Source organism: Diplotaxodon limnothrissa, linkage group LG1 (assembly GCF_057381915.1).
Source record: "Diplotaxodon limnothrissa isolate DT_005_m linkage group LG1, D_limnothrissa_male_GT1.1, whole genome shotgun sequence".
Taxonomy (NCBI): Eukaryota; Metazoa; Chordata; class Actinopteri; order Cichliformes; family Cichlidae; genus Diplotaxodon; species Diplotaxodon limnothrissa.
In genome coordinates, this window is record NC_140596.1 from 39,549,085 (window position 1) to 39,563,038 (window position 13,954).

The following is a 13,954-nucleotide window of genomic DNA, read 5'->3' on the forward strand; positions in this document are numbered from 1 at the left end:
CCGCGTCTTTTCGAGACGACAACCCGGAAGGCATATATCGGTGCCTCGCGAATGTGATTGGTCACAACAGGCACGTGCAGACTCGCGGCGTGGCGTGCGTCACGACGCGTCACGATGCCTTCACGGAAGAACTGCACCTATAACTAAATCGGAATTTAAAATTCCGATTTAGTTATAGGTGCAGTTCTTTTTATTTTTATGTGGGTTACATCTGCACAGCATTAAGCCCAAGATCTTTGCTGTTGTCATCCAGTTTTAGCCCACCTGGCCTGTTCCTTCTCTGTGCATATCCGTAGTTAAAGCTTATAATTCTCTGTGACAATGAATTCAAGGATATCAAAGAGGTCTTAATCAAGTACTGAAACACAAGCTTTAACTCATACTGCACCACTCCCTCTAGTAGATCATGCATTATGTCTACAGCATAGTTGTCTGAAATATGGAACAGCCGAAGTGAATTGAGTAAACAATTTCTTTTTACACCAAATGTTGAGGCCAAAGCAGGATTTTGTTGAATGGCACCACAGTGTTTGTAATGAAGTTCTTTGGAACGCAGTGTTAAGCCTACATGATCTTCACTAAAAACTGACTGCAACTCTGTCTTATCAGTTAAACAAAATCTACAACAATAGTTTGCACTAAATGATTCAACAAAACCAAAAATGCTATGTAAAGCCAAGTTGTCACCTGTAATCTGAAAAAGCGAACCTCTCACAGGTGTGGCTGAAAAGGGCACTTGCATTCCTTCAGTCTCTAAAATCTTTAGATCATCAACAAGTGGCTTTAGGATAGGATCAAACCCATATTTTTTTAAGTCTTCTGAATGAAAAAGGGCTACAAGATGAATGTTCATCAACACAGAATTTAACTCTGGTGGCAAATTTCTCAAAACAAAATAAATACAACCAAGTTTGTGCACTCCCTTTTTTGAGCCTAAAGGATTAGCAGTTTCAAAATCGTCATAGTAGAGCTGGATCTGGAGAGCATGTTCTTGTTGTGAGAATAAACTGTGATTTTTGAAGTAGGAGCCGTCATTTAAATCTCTGTACAATCCCTCCATGTTTAGTTTTTTTTTCTGGAAACTGCTACAAAGTTCACTGTTTCGAAACATAGATGAAAGGGATCCCATGATAGGAACGTACATGAATTTATCATTGACAGGAACTTGCCTGTATGTCCCTGTTGTTCTATCTTTGCGTACATCAAAACGCACACCAAGAACATGCTCTATGGGTTCAACTATTTTCCATTTTTGCTCAAAATATCTTATCCTTTTAGATTCTGTGTTAAGACATGAAAATGGATTTTCAAGCTGATCAAAGCAATCCTCAACTTTTTCTAAGGTTTCTCTTGATGCATCAGTTGACAAACAGTCGACAACAGATTGTTTTGCATGTGCATGGATGTCATTAACCAGTTCCTCCAATGAACCAACTAAACACTGTATAGTACTTTCAGGAACTCCTGATGATTGTACTTGAGCAATAACAGAGCTGCACATGTTCAGTATTTGCCTTTTTTCAACTGGAACCGGTGTAGTTATTGTCATGGGATGAGCCACATTTACAGGCTGTGAAACAGAGGTTCCATCGTTAGGTACAGGCTCAAAATTGTTGATGACCTCAGAGTGAACGCAGTCTCCATGTGCTCGGAATAAGTGCCGCTTGTAACCAGAGTACGTGTGAAAGATAAATGAACTCTCACATGGCTCTCCACAGGTCAAACGTAAAAACTTTCCTGGGTACAAACCATGCTGGAACTTCAAATGTCTAAATAACACTGAGCAACTTGTGTGGTGTATCTTGCAAATGTAACAGATGAACATTTCCAGTCAAAGTGCTGAATAGTGGATATCTTTAAACCGTACAGTGAAGACTTCCTCTTGTTTCATTGACCCGAGGACTGTCCTTCACGCTGCCAACATCAATGCCATACACTTGATGGTCTGGATGAATGTGTAGAAGTTGTCCAATGCCTTATCAAAGGACACGGCAAATTAAAAAATGTGCCTTGAAAAGTTTTGCCTTGTCAAAACCTGCATCTCCCATCTGTGTCACACAGGGAATGACCTTTTGATCTAGGACAATGTAGAAACTTTGGGTAGAAACTTTGGATGATGTTCTTTCTTTCTCCAACCCACAGGACGAATGGCTGAGTGGGGCCAGCCTTAAGAAAAGCCTCTGTGCTACCTCCCACCTGAGGGAGAGAAAGAAACCAAGTGATTCACATTAAACAAAATTGATAATCTGATGTTGAGGCATTGCTGTTTGAAATTATGACAATATTAAAATGTTTCACTCCGCGCGCACAATTATTTTTGTTTCAATGTGTACATTTAGTTTTAATAGAAACAATGACATGTCAGTCCTGCAACACCAAGCTTGTCTGGGATAGATACATCTGCTGCAGGTTGGATCACCTTGCCATCTTAAAATATCAGCCGTTGATAATTTGCATCTGTTCTCATCAAAAGAGAAATATACAATTCTAAAAAACATACCTTGATGAATTTCATTAGGTGGTGAGCAGCATCTGATGTGCTAATCTTTGAAGACGTCCTTCCCTTAGATGATGGAGTGAAGTGAAGCAGCAAAAGATGGCAGCCGCCTCGCAGTCCCAAACTACAGAATAGAAATTAAGATCATCACAATTACTGTCATTTAAAGGACCACAGCAGTCATTTTTCCACGTTATGTAATACCATGATGACATTTTAGACACCTGATAATTTTTCTAATAAGGCAGTTTTCCAGCGCCTTGGTATAAAAATTCATTTCTAGAGACTTAAAATCTTCTGGCCACCAAGTGAAGTAGATATCGAGTCATAACAATAGTAAGATTATGTAACTTTTTTTGTGTTCAAACTACATTAAATGTCATTTCAGGTTTAACATGTTTGTAAGCTTGTTTTCATACCATACAGAAATGAGTGATATATTGTGTTGTGGGAATTAAGCAAATGCTGTAAAGGCATGCAAAATCTACCATTTCCAACTTACACTTACCAGCCTCGTTAGAGTAACGCTGTGCAGAAATGAGCAGCTCATCCAATTCTGTACTCTGGGACAGATTTTTGTAATCTTTGATGATCCTTGGCTTGAAGAATGTTGGCCACTTTGCAAGGAACTTACCAGACACTTCCTCCCCAAAAAACAGCATTGTGAAGTCTTGGTCAATCTTAAACACAAAGTGTAACAACAGAAACAACACATTAACAAGAAAACAAACAAAGGAACCACAAAGCAGTCATTAAATTATTTTATGCCTTACCAAGCCAGGTGTATCCAGAAATCTTGGGAAAAGGTCCAGGACAGTAGAAGCTATGGCAGGTTCTTGAACCACTTTTTGCCTATGTTGAAATGTCACCTTCATGTTGTCTTTGACATGTTTCATGTCAGTTGAGTGCCTCTTCCTTGCATTTATCACCTGACAACGGCCTCACATTTGAACACAAGTTGCGAAGAGTCTTGGGGCTGTCTTGAAAAGCTGACTTTGATTAGTTCATCTCTTCTCGGGAACCAGCATATCACCACCTGCCAAGAGTAAAATAAGGTCCAGCATATAACACCATTTCTTTGCAAAATATCTAGCATGTCTAGTCCCTTTAGACTGAGTTAAAATTAATTTTGTTAAGAAAAACATCCTTGATCCATTTTTTAAGTAGTACAAGCTGTGTAACATGACTGCAATACAGTATTCTCTCAACTATCACAGGGGTTAGTAGGAACCATATTTCTATTTTGTTATTTTCAATATATTTTAAGCCATAAAAACCCTCCCCACTCTCTAACAAACCCTAATATAACCATGTTATTCATTTTAGACTAGAAAATGCTTAATTTACCACAAAAAAAGGAAATCTAAAAAAAGAAAAAAAAGAAAAAGAAAAATACCTACTGGCTACAGAAATGCGCACTATAATGAAATTCCCACAATTTACAAGATGTAGGGGCCATTATAGTGTAAAAATACTCTCAGGTTACCCTTAAGCATCCTAGTTCACCTAAGGCAGGGTCTCAAACTTAAATGAGCTGTCATCTTATTGGAGGGCTACTTCAGTGTTCAAGAAGTAAAAAAGAAAGAAAGAAAGAAAGAAACCACAAAGAAAACACCCACAAATATTCCTGACAATGTAGCGTTTGGTTTGTTCGTTTTTAAATTTCAAATATTGTATAACAAGACAAAACTGCAAATATGAACGCATCCCCCCCTCTCCCTCTTAACTAACCGATACCTTTAATTGAACTACCAAATTAACACAATGGTCCTCTCTTTCTGGTCAGACACTTTGCAGCACTTCTGCTGTAATTTTATTCATATTTAACAAAATAAAAATGCAGAAATAAGTGTACACATTAGTTTTTGACTCTCACTGAACTAACAAAGCCAATCCCTCCACATGTTTGTACTCTCTTGTTACCTCGGCCAGGTCCGCGGCTCTGAACCGTGGTAATGACACCTCTGGCCAATACGCTGGGTTGTCAGGCTTGTAGCTTTACTGTCAGCGAACACAGTGTACAGTCGAATCTTAACAGCTTTCTTACAACCAGGCACTCATTTTGGCGGCAGTGGTTATTATTATATTTACATGCTCTCTTCTTCCATTTCTCATCGGTAACAGCTTATACTTTCTCCCTCTCTCGCGCTCAAACACACAACGGGAGGGGCAGTTCCACACGTTCTCCCCGCAGCACGGACTACACTACCCATGAGGGCCGGTAACACTCTGCCCTCATTGCCTTTATATTAAATCATTTTTGGCTAATGACAAAAAAAAGTCACTTTAAGGGCCAAATTGCATTATACTTCTTCACCTCACCTGACGTGGGCCGCAAGTGGCCTTTGGGCCACGAGTGGCCTCTGGGCCGCGAGTTTGAGACCACTGACCCTAAGGCTTTGGCAGTTTAATTCGAAAATAAATAAAAGGCATTTAATAAAAACTGTGAAATATATTAACATGTAATATTCATTACAGTCTGCCAATAGCCAGAATATGCTAAATGAATATTAGGAAAGAAACTGGTACTTTGCAGAGTTCTAGCTAGCAGTAGCCCAGCTTAACAAAAACAGTTAAAATTCAAATATGACACTTAAAAATGATGTATTTTGATATAAATACTATTTCTTTTACTAGTTATCATGTTACTTGTTCTAACATCAATCTAAAACTTAATATTTAACCGAATAAAACTTACCGCATCAGCAAGAAAAAATGGCGACCGAAGATTCTGGATTGCGAAGCTCCACAGGAAATGAAGGTGTGGTCTAATTTAACACCCACAGTGTTAAAATGCAGTAACGACTAAAATCTACACTTACACTTTTCAGGAATCAACTCCCGATGTGTTATTTTAACTCGATTAAGTGTTGAACTAACTCGGAACTCTGTTGAAATCTACTAACACTGAAAAATCAACACTGGCATTTTTGCTGTGTAATAGCCAGAAGTAGCAGCTTGTGTCTTGGAAAATGGGATTATGCAGTACGTGTAGTAAATGATGATGTCTGATTTCCTGCATGATCTGATTTTTCTAAATTATCTCATCCAGGTTTCTTAAAGTCATCTGAAGATGCTAGTGGACTCTGTGTGCCCACCACCTCCAAAAGCTTTGGGTACAACGTAGGGAATAATGTAACCGCTTTACTATGAACGCTGCTTTTTTTTTACTACAGCACATTTTCAAGGTTGTGCTCATTTGAATTACTTTAGATGTGGTTTAGTTTAGAAAACAGCTCCTCTGTGATTAACAAAGTATATTAAAGTGTGTTCATGTAAAGACGAGGTTCAAATGACTCAAACTCAAGGTTCTCACATTTCAGATGGAGTGGCAACATCACTTATGGACTTTCAGTATTTAAAGTTTTATGAACCACAAAATCCAAAGCTGTTAGTTTACTTTCATTACGTGCTTCAAATTTAAAATAATGGAGTAACTTATTCTTATTCAACTCACTGGCAAAAGGTTCTGAACCAATCATGACAGGAGTTGCAGTGTTACAGAAAACATGATCATTGCTTCAGGCTGTGGCACATTTTTCTGTGACTCACGGTTGAGTCTGACTCTCCCCACACAGCTTTTGTGGAGCAGTGGATGATGTTTACTACATGAAAAATTAGTTCTTTACTTTATTGGAGCCAAAGTTGAGAATAATGACTCCCAAAGGTAAGAGCAGAGGGTAAAGGGAGACTTTAGAAGGGCAAGAAGGGCAACACTACTCACATGGCCTTTAGGGGAACTTTAGTGAGAGTCACAGTCCACATGATGACTAAGACCAACATGAGGCACCTGCTGGGCCGCTTGTTGAAGTTGAGGCAAGTAAATCTGACACATAGTTACAAGTAGGGCTGCCACAAACGATTATTTGATAGTCGACTAGTCACCGATTATTTTTGCGATTAGTCGACTAATCAGATCATCATCCATTGGACGTACAGCGTACAGCTTATTGCACCAGCAGCATCTGCTCTTATATAACTATCATTAGCTTACAGCTTTAAGTGTTTAAGATCTGTGCTAACTAAAAATAAAGACAAGATGATAGTTTATTAAACTTCACCGAAACAATCTGCAAATTTCATTAAAATTTAATAAACTCCTTGCTATCTAAAATATAACAGGACACCGGAGTAAATTCTCGAGCATCTCACACTTCTGATAATCAGCTGTCTGCTTGACGTTTATTCAGCTGTGTAAAAACTATAACTTTGATCTCAGCCAAACCGATTCACTCAGGAACAAATAAAATACTGAAAAAAGCCAAACAATAACATGTTTAAGTTATCTAAGTGACTTATATATCATGTTTAACCTGAGTAGTGAAAGACGGCGGTGGGTTTGAAAATGATTTGCCAGGAGTCCGGTGCTCTCACGGCGCTAGTGAGCCTAGCCCCCGGCTAGCTATCGAGCTAGTGGGTAACAAACGTCGGAGCGCTTTTGAAAATATGCGGTGTCTTGATAAACTGAGCAGATATTTGAGGTTTACACAGCTACATTCTCGCCTGAAAATATGTTAAACGTTTATTTTGTGACCCAGAAAGAATAATAAGAGTAACATTAAAACTAACTAGCTGCCGCCATTGTTGGAAACTGAGCTGGGCTGTGCTATGAATTCTGGGACACAGCTGCTTCTTCTTCTTCTTCTTCGGGGTTTAACGGCAGCTGGCATCCTTGTACATGCAGTGCTGCCATCTTCTGTTTCAGTCCGTTATTACACTCTTAAATCCTACTACTCATTCCTGCGTCTTTTGTGATCTTACAAAGCTTCAAACGACGCGTCGACTATTAAATCAGTCGTCGACGATTTTGATAGTCGACGTAATCGTGACTAGTCAACTAATCCTGGCAGCCCTAGTTACAAGTGCACCGGGGTTAAAATGGGCTACTTTTTGACTACAGAGCTCAGAGTCTAACACCATGAAAATGAAATAAATGGAAAGAATCGGTGCTTTTGGATTTGAAATTTAAACTACAGACTAGAGATGGACCGATCCGATATTACCTATCGGTATCGGTCCGATACTGACGTAAATTACTGGATCAGATATCGGAGAGAAATAAAAAATGTAATCCAATCCATTAAATATCAAAAAAGCACCTCACAAAACTTGCGACACGGCGTAACTCGGCTCATAACCGCAGCACGTCGCAGCAGTGCGCTCATGTGATAGAGCAGCTGTGGGTATTTGTAGCCTCGCTACCAAACCAGCATTTCATCTCCAAGAAAGCTATCCCAGAGAGGAGTAAAGCATCTCTGAATGTTTGTAAAGCATTCCCACGTTAAGCTTAACGACCGATATATGGAGCGACTGCCTCTTCTTGCTGCTACTTCAATCATGAAACTGATCAATGATCAGCTGATTGGCTTTTCTGTCGCTAGTCCGTCTCTCTTGTTTGTTTATCGCCCACTTTGCGCCAGAAAGAGGAAACCAGCGGCTGAACAACAGCAGCACATTTAAGCTTGATAATCTGTTGTTAGAATTTATTTAATATTACTTTCTCCACCAGGATCTTTTTCTACGTAGCTGGCTGCTGGTAACTGTGCAGGGGCGGATCTAGCAAAGTTTAGCCAGGGGGGCCGATAGGGCATGAACAGGGAAAAGGGGGCACAAAGACATACTTTTCTTTCTTATTCTCATTTAAAATATCTAGCTTTTAATAAATAGTTGTCTGAATCTTACACCCAAAGTTTTAATCTTATGTAAAATATATAAGTCCATTACTGTATATAGTAACTGTTAAGTCTAATATACCCTAGTAAGCTATAGTACTTTTTCCTTTGGGAAAGTACCATCTGTGCAGTCTGCAATTCTGTTGAAGAAAGATGTTGAATCTATTTAATTATTCTTGAAAAATAATTTATTTCTGTGCATTTTTTTTTCACACTGCATCAAATTAAAGTTGATTATGTCGATTAAGCATCATGAGGTGGAGGGTGGGAGGTTCCCTATTTTTTTTTTTGGCTGGGAGTTTGCAACCCTATTAGTTAGGTTGCTTAATATTTCTGCTAAGTACTCTTTAAAATACCAGAATAGGGAGGATGGTGCAGGTTTAAGTTTATTAGATTGATCAGTATTGCTGAACTATGAAATATTGTGGGTGCAGTGTATTTTTTTACATACAGGTATAACAGAATAGCTTTAGTGTTGTTGTTTATTTAAACTTGAGTATGAACTTATACAAAATGCAGAAAGATATTAAAAAAACTGTTTTATTGATTAAAAAACACACTATATCGGATTCATATTGGTATCGGCAGATATCCAAATTTATGATATCGGTATCGGACATTAAAAAAAAGTGGTATCGTGCCATCTCTACTAGAGCAGGGCGATATGGCCAAAAATATTTATCACGATATATATTTGAAAATTTGCGATAACGATATAACCGACAATATAATTGATGCGAGACAAAATACAACTCCACAACATTACTAGCGCAAAAAGACAACCTTCCATTTATATTCACTTAAACAAGAAGCTGGTTTTTATGTACATTAAAGCTTTATAAAAATGTAACAGTACAAATGCAAATTGCTTGCTGAAAGTTTAACCAAAAGGCATTTCCACTAGAAATGGGCTGACATGTCCTGAGCATAACCATGTATAATATCCACTGAAGTTAAAAAGAGGTGCTTTGCAACATTAAACTGCAGTGTGCAGTACGCATTTTTCGGACCATAAGGTGCACGGGATTATAAGGCACATTAAGCGAAACAAAGCAGTCAGATAAATCAAACTTTATTAAACTCATTCTTCTTGCTTCCTCCATTTCTGTACCATTGATTCCTTAATGTTGAATTCTCTGGCAGCTGCTCTATTCCCATGTTGTTGCAGTATATTAATGACTAACCTCGTATTGTGGATGGATTATCTCAGTTGTTCTCCTGACTGAAGTTTGGTCCGTTTACAGCATCCTGCCATGCGATTGCATTTGTCTCTAACCATGAAGAACCTTCACGTTAACTTTTATAAGTGGAAAAGTGTTAGTGTTCGTCCTCCAGCTTCACTGTTTATGTTATGCTAACATAGCTGTGTCGCTAGCGATCACGTAGCACATCATTATATACCAGCTAGCCCAACTTCAGTAACCCTACAAACGTCACTGCTGTTTAGTTTCCTGTCTTCATTTATGTTGCAAGTGATAGCAGAGGTGTACGTTTGATTTTTTTCAGAAATCTCTCAGTCAGAACATGCAATATCATGCTTGGGTAACTAGCGAAACTAGCGAGCTAACTTCCGCTAGCTTCCTGCTAACTTCTAACTCCGTTAAATGTAATAACTTTTGTTTTCATGGATGCCTGGAAGTTAAACTTTATAGTTACACCTCGTAAAGCAGCAATGCTGATCGTTTTATTAAAGATGAAAGAATTTAGACAGTTTTTAACTCTAAGTGATGCTGCAGTGTTGTTTGACCTGAAGCATACGGAGTTTAGGACCCAGATTACTCCCAGATTTAAGAGCATCTTAGTCCGACAAATATGACAATAACAACGGCCGCTTGCATGTTCTGCAAAAAAATGTGCTTTGTCGTGTATCTGACGGACAAACACCAAACCAGTTCCACATCACGGAAGTTGCACCATTTTTACAAACCAATTCTGGATCATCTGTTTCACTCAACAATCGGCCATGTGCGTATGAAAACAAAGGCACTGCGCATGCGCGTTTTACTCCCATTCTATCGCGATATTTCATTTTCCTATCGTTGCCTAACATTATACCGGTATTACCGTGAACGGTATAATATGGCCCAGCCCTAATCTCTACTACAGATATTGGAAACTCACAATGGGATGACGGGAGGCCATGTTGGAAAATGGGATAACCACACATACGAGCAGAATTGAGTGGGGCTTTGTGCTTTCCAGACTGGAGGCAACAACAAAGAGCTGAGGTCGCACAGCCAGCAGCACATGGCTTGGGGAGCAGTTGGAAGAGTATATTTCAGAAAGGTAGTGATGTGGCTGTTTTTCAGGCAACCTGTCAGAGAAAAGATGGGCTGACAGAAGCACAGAAAGTGGCTGCTGGACAGTTTTCATTGTTTTACACATTGTTTCACTTCACTGCAAGTTTTTCTGCCCTTTGGTGAGAGTAAACAGCTACAACATGTACATGTGGGTTACCACATAAAAGGACCTTAACAGTCTAATATATTAGCTGCTAATAACTGGGTGTCATGTGTGCTGCCTCACTGCTCTCAGGAGCACTCTCAGGTAGACCTCAGACTATTTCCAGTGATAACGTGTCTCAAATAGGGCTGCCACAAACGATTATTTTGATAGTCGACTAGTCACCGATTATTTTTGCGATTAGTCGACTAATCAGATCATCATCCATTAGACGTAAAACTACAGCTTATTGCACCAGCAGCATCTGCTCTTATATAACTATCATTAGCTTACAGCTTTAAGTGTTTAAGGTCTGTGCTAACTAAAAATAAAGACAAGATGATAGTTTATTAAATTTTAATGAAATTTGCAGATTGTTTCGGTGAAGTTTAATAAACTCCTTGCTATCTAAAATATAACAGGACACTGGAGTATATTCTGGAGCATCTCACACTTCTGATAATCAGCTGTCTGCTTGACGTTTATTCAGCTGTGCAAAAACTATAACTTTAATCTCAGACAAACTGATTTACTCAGGAACAAATAAAATACTAAAAAAAAAAAGCCAAACAATAACATTTTAAGTTATCTAAGTGACTCATATATATTTAACCTGAGTAGCGAAAGACGGCGGTGGGTTTGAAAACGATTTGCGGGGAGTCCGGTGTTCTCACGGCGCTAGTGAGCCTAGCCCCCGGCTCGCTAACGAGCTAGTGGGTAACAGACGTCTCCGAAAACGTCGGAGCGCTTTTGAAAATATGTGGTGTCCTGATAAACTGAGCAGATATTTGAGGTTTACACAGCTACATTCTCGCCTGAAAATATGTTAAACGTTTATTTTGTGACCCAGAAAGAATAATAAGAGTAACATTAAAACTAACTAGCTGCCGCCATTGTTGGAAACTGCGCTGGGCCGCGCTATGAATTCTGGGACACAGCTGCTTCTTCTTCTTCTTCTTCGGGGTTTAACTGTAGCTGACATCCTTGTACATGCAATGCTGCCATCTTCTGTTTCAGTCCGTTATTACACTCTTAAATCCTGCCACTTATTCCTGCGTCTTTTGTGATCGTACAAAGTTTCAAACGACGCGTCGACTATTAAATCAGTCGTCGACGATTTTGATAGTCGACGTAATCGTGACTAGTCGACAAATCGTGGCAGCCCTAGTCTCAAACATTCCATTTCCTTCTGTGGAAAACAGCAACTGTGGGAAATACGCCACCCTGACTCCCCCTCTAACTCACAGCAGTGATCGTCACACTTCAGCTCACCTGACTGTTGCTAATTCAGCAACTCTGTTGAGCGATTTACCTGCTTTTCAGCTCCATTCAGCAGATACTTTCTTTTTTCTAGGCCTGTTTTCTACTCTTCACCTGGTTCAGTAACAGTGGTCTCTCTCCCCGTCTCTCTGTTTAGTATAATGGGTGAGTGAGAGGAGTGACACAGAGGGAGGAGGCACAGTACCGCGAGTAATAGACTTTGTGCTGCTTCCAGCTTTCTCTGAGTGATCACAGCTGGAGTCACAGCACAGCTACAGTCTTTAAGTCAAGCCTATTGTGATTTTGCAGCAGTTACAAAACCAGACACAAGTCATTGTGAGTCGTCATCACTGGGTGGGGCTTTGCTGATTTCCTGAAGCACAAAAACAGCCCTGTAGCTAAACTTCCTGTGGCTGTTGGCCATTTTCTAAAGTCATTTCTGTGATTTTCTCCTGCCTGTTAAAGGAGATGGGTTCAGTTTATGGGCACACAACTTTCTGAAATATAAATTTAGTTGCAGAAAGATCATCTCTCGCAAATAGCATCTTGCTGCCTTTAATCTAATTTGCTAAAGTCTCATAATGTGATGCTGCAGATGGGCCTTGAGGTGATTTTGAACATCTCTGCTTGATGGCACATTTTTGCAGAGTCCGATTAGATTAGTAAATACTCCTAAATGCTCATATTCTTAAGATAAGGTGAATGTGGCTGTTTGTGTTTATTGGAACGGATAACACATTTGTAGGAAATATGAACTACTTTATTTTTACATCAGGCTGCAGTGCAGTCTTGAAATGGTTGTAAGACTTGAAAGCCCTAAACCGCCCCGAGGACTCTGGGCTTTGGTGAACACTGCTGTGATCGAATGGCTTCTGAGAGCTGGTCACACATACAGACCTGCAAGTGAAGTTACTTGCATCCCTTTGGCAGAAGTTTAAAGGATCAAATCGCTGGATTTTGGAATGACCTTCAAAGTTTGACTGAGTGTGTAAGAATGGAGCCTCGGGCCCACAAAAACACAAGGACAGACGAAGAAGGGAAGCAGCTACGAGGGTGACAGGACTTCAATCGACTGTATAAAGAATACTTGCAACACATTAACTAAAGGTTTCACCATTAGGGGGCAGTATTTTCCCAGGGGGTGTGTCGACATGTTTTTTTTGGATGTGTGCTAGTCTTTATCTAGTCCTTTCCTCAAAGTTCTTTGCCTTTTGCCAAGTTGCCATCAGGGCTGTGCGATATATTGGGATATGAGATTTTGGTCATAAGACAACAACGATATAAATCACAAAAATGTCACATTTTCTGTAAATTCTGTGAATCTTGGCCAACTCTACTTGCATGAAGTGTTTTCAGCTGGGCATTGTGTACCTGGAGTCGAGTGTTTTGACCGATGCATGAAACGACACATAAGTTGTAACGGCCGCCATTTTCTTTGTGAGTATTTATTGCACGGCGTGCTGCGGGGAACAGCCTGTTCTAACATTTTTAGCATCTCATCCGTAAACACTCTGCATATTATTTCACATGATTCAGTTTATTTTGAAGCATCTCAACAGGATATTCAGCTTTATTGTGAAAGGTTAATGTGGAAAATAAACAAATGGATGGCGGAGCCGCATGCTGGGTTTACCGTCGTTGTTGCTAAGACAACATGTAAAAACAGTCGCTTGTCCGTCCATAGTGTGGTTATTTTAAATATAAGAGAAAGAGAGAAATTGATATAGCCACGACAGAGGCTGATTCAGCTGCACTGGCTCCATAAAAAATATGTTGGTAATAAGTTGCCAAATTAATTCCTAGTTTGCTTCAGCTGATCTCTTTAGTGCCCCACGTAGATGTTTCGTATAAGAATAATGAGGCAGTTGTCCACACTTTGGAAGGTTTTAAGCTTTTTCGAAACAGTAATTTATGTCTAAGGTCAAACTTTCTATTAATACAATCTGATTATTATATTATCATCATGAATACACAGTGTACAGGCATCGTTTGAAATTGACTAAGTCTTAAAATCCATCGCGGATTCCAGGTTTCTTCAACAGCGGAGAGCTAACAGTGAACACTGCGTTCCATGAAGTCCTAA

At 39.5% G+C, this 13,954-nt stretch overlaps 1 protein-coding gene and 1 long non-coding RNA gene across 3 annotated transcripts in view; both read right to left on the reverse strand.

The window, feature by feature from the left end:
- large2 (LARGE xylosyl- and glucuronyltransferase 2) overlaps nucleotides 1-13,954 on the reverse strand; it is a 140,941-nt gene that overhangs the window by 107,120 nt on the left and 19,867 nt on the right. The gene's annotated exons all lie outside the window — the stretch shown is intronic.
- LOC146640189 (uncharacterized) lies at nucleotides 186-8,655 on the reverse strand. 2 transcript variants are annotated; one of them, XR_014905462.1, is made up of 5 exons: nucleotides 5,196-8,655; nucleotides 3,271-3,533; nucleotides 3,006-3,177; nucleotides 2,501-2,621; nucleotides 186-2,196 (listed from the first exon to the last, which is right to left on the reverse strand). It is a non-coding gene; the product is annotated as an uncharacterized LOC146640189 (long non-coding RNA). The 2 variants fall into 2 exon arrangements; XR_014905461.1 differs by having other exon boundaries at nucleotides 2,501-3,177.